This window comes from Bos taurus, chromosome 10, assembly GCF_002263795.3.
Source record: "Bos taurus isolate L1 Dominette 01449 registration number 42190680 breed Hereford chromosome 10, ARS-UCD2.0, whole genome shotgun sequence".
Taxonomy (NCBI): domain Eukaryota; kingdom Metazoa; phylum Chordata; class Mammalia; order Artiodactyla; family Bovidae; genus Bos; species Bos taurus.
Window position 1 is genome coordinate 8,671,725 of NC_037337.1, and position 3,053 is coordinate 8,674,777.

Below are 3,053 nucleotides of genomic sequence, written 5' to 3' on the forward strand. Positions count from 1 at the left end.
CTGTCAGACCTCTCCACCATGACCCATCCATCTTGGGTGGCCCCACATGGCATGGCTTTGTTTCACTGAGTTAGACAAGGCTGTGGTCCGTGTGATCAGATTGGCTAGTTTTCTGTGATACTCCTACTTAGTAAGCCTTTATTGATTACCTACTATATTCAGAAAGTTATACTAGTGCCATGCTTATTATAGTGCCTAGCATCATTCAGTGCTTAATAACTTTTTTCAAACTGCGCTAAATTAGGAATATTTAAATTTAGTTTCACTATAAGCCCTTTAGGCTTCCTAGGTGGCTCTGTGGTAAAGAACTTGTCTGCCAATGCAAGAGACACAGGAGATGTGGGTTGGACCCCTGAGTCAGGAAGTTCCCCTAGAGGAGAAAATGGCAAGCCACTCCAGTATTCTTGCCTGCGAAATCCCATGGACAGAGAAGCCTGGCAGGCTATAGTCCATGCGGTCACAAAAGAGTCAGACACAACTTAGCAACTAAACAACATAAGCCCTCGGGAGTACCGGGCTCTTTCTTGATTCAACAGTCTTCTAAATGGTAAAAAAAAAAAAAAAGATTTAAATATACCTGCATATATACCAAAAAAGAAAAAACAACTGATTATAAAGAATAAAGATCAAATTACAGTTCAATAAGAATTATGAACATTAAATATTGACTCTACTGGCTCAGTAAATGTCCAATCATTTGAAACCTAAGAAAATAAGAGGGAAAAAAAGACCTGAATGAACTAAGAATTTGAATTATGCAGTCCTTTTGTTAAAGAGGAACAAGGCATCTAATTATCTGAGGAACTGACAACTTTTTCAAATTATTTGCTATTTCAAAAAGTATATATGGTACGATTTTCATAAATGTGTTTCCTTACACTTCTTATAAATTATATTTCACAGTTCAAACCAGCAGGGTGCCTGTACTGATACACAAGGACAAAACAGGTTATTTCTAAAGAGAATATGAACATTTTAAAATAAATAATTCATTTTTCCATATTACTATTCTAGGATTTTCATATAGTGCAATTGAGGCATTTTCTACCAAAGTACCACAAAAAGAATAAAACGTTTACCCAGGAATTGGGGTAGGAAGGGCATTAATAGCCCAAAAGGCTCTCCATAATCTCATGATGTATCTTAGAATTGTGTTAGTTGAACATTCTACCTCACAATACATTCATGATTTTTAAAATAAAACAGTGCTCTAAATTATTTACGAATTACACTGTTGTTGTTCAGTCATTAAGTTGTGTCTGACTCTGCAACCCCATGGACCTCTGTCCTCCACTATCTCCTGGAGTTTGCTCAAGTTGAAATCCGTTGAGTCAGTGACACTATCTAACTATCTCATCCTTTGCTGCCCTCTTTTCCTTTGGACTTTAATCTTTCCCAGAATCAGGATCTTTTCCAATGAGTCAGCTTTTCACATCAGGTAGCCAAAGTATTGGAGCTTCAGCTTTAGCAACAGTCCTTCCAGTGAATATTCAGGATTGATTTCCTTTAGGATTGACTGGTTTGCTCTTCTTTGCAGTTCAAGGGACATTACATTTAAGGACATTACAATTCCTTAAATATTTGAATAAAATCAACCCCAAATATATATATATCACAAATCCAATGGCTTTCCAACTTACTGGCCTCTCAGCCTGTTTTATAACTATAGCTGTAGGAGTTTAGAAGGGGACAAAATGGTTGGATAGTATCACCAACTCAATGGACATGAGTTTTGAGCAAACTCTGGGAGATAGTGGACAGGGAAGCCACGCACGCTGCAGTCCATGTGGTCACAGTCGAACAAGACTTAGCGACTGAAAAACAATAGGAGTTTAGGTAATGAGGGGAGAACATAATGTTTTCTGATCAAATGAATTTTTCAAGAGACAACATGCTGCTGGGGATTACTGGTGAGGATGGGGTAAGGAGGTAACATAGAGATGAGTGGAACAATGGAAATGCACTCCATTGGGGAGAGCCAAAACTTTCTAAATTTAATAGTAAAGAAGGATTTATATTCTTTTCATTATGTCCCATGAAGTTAAAATAAATGCCACTGAAGTATTTTAGTTCGTTTTCATTCATTCATCTATTCCTTCATTCAACAAATATGTATTATGGCCCTTTACATGCCACACTGTGTCCCAGATACTCAAGATACAGAAACAAAATAGAAAATCCCTACCTTGAGAATCTCAGTCTTGGGGGAAGTAAACAGAGTAAGAGCTATAAAAATAATCTACACATAGTGAGCACAGAAAGACCAACTCTTCCTGGGGGAGCTGCACAAAAAAGGAAGCATCAAATTTTTAACAACACAAGCTGAGGTGTTCTACTGACTTGGGGTTTAGGGAAGATCCAGATCTCTGGTCACTTAGCATTCCTCCTTCACTTGAAGAAGTTCCTTAAAACCACCAGAATTCTAAGGGCTCAATCTGAAACCTAGTATCTTGTATATATTCCCAATTCTAGTAAATAAAAAGTTCTTCCAACAAGCCCAGTAGAAATGCAGCACACTGAGAACCACAGATGAACCGAAAAGGATTTTTGGCCAATGTCCCATCTTAAAAACAAATACATCCTGAGGCCCAGACTGGTAAAGTACCCTGCCAAATAGGGTGGGCCTCACTAGTAATAGCTTGAAGCCAGTGCTCATTCCACTACAACAATTGCCAGCTCCATCTTTAGTACCCTCTGGTTCATTTTCTAGCCACTAGTCATTTTTAATCCAGGTTTGATCCCTGGGTTGGGAAGATCCCCCTGGAGAAGGGAATGGCAACACTCTCCAGTATTCTTGCCTGGAGAATTCCAGGGACAGAGGAGCCTTGTGGGCTACAGTTCATGGGGTCGCAAAAAGTCATACACGACTGAGCAACTAACACAGAGACAGAGAGAGTCATTTTTAAAATCTTATATAAAAATTTTATCCATCATGAAAACACAAACTTTTTTTAAAAATATTTGTATTTTTAATATTAAGATGATACAGTGGTTTTTCAGGAATGTATTTTTTTTTTAATTTTATTATAATTTTCAAACATACATTAGAAAAA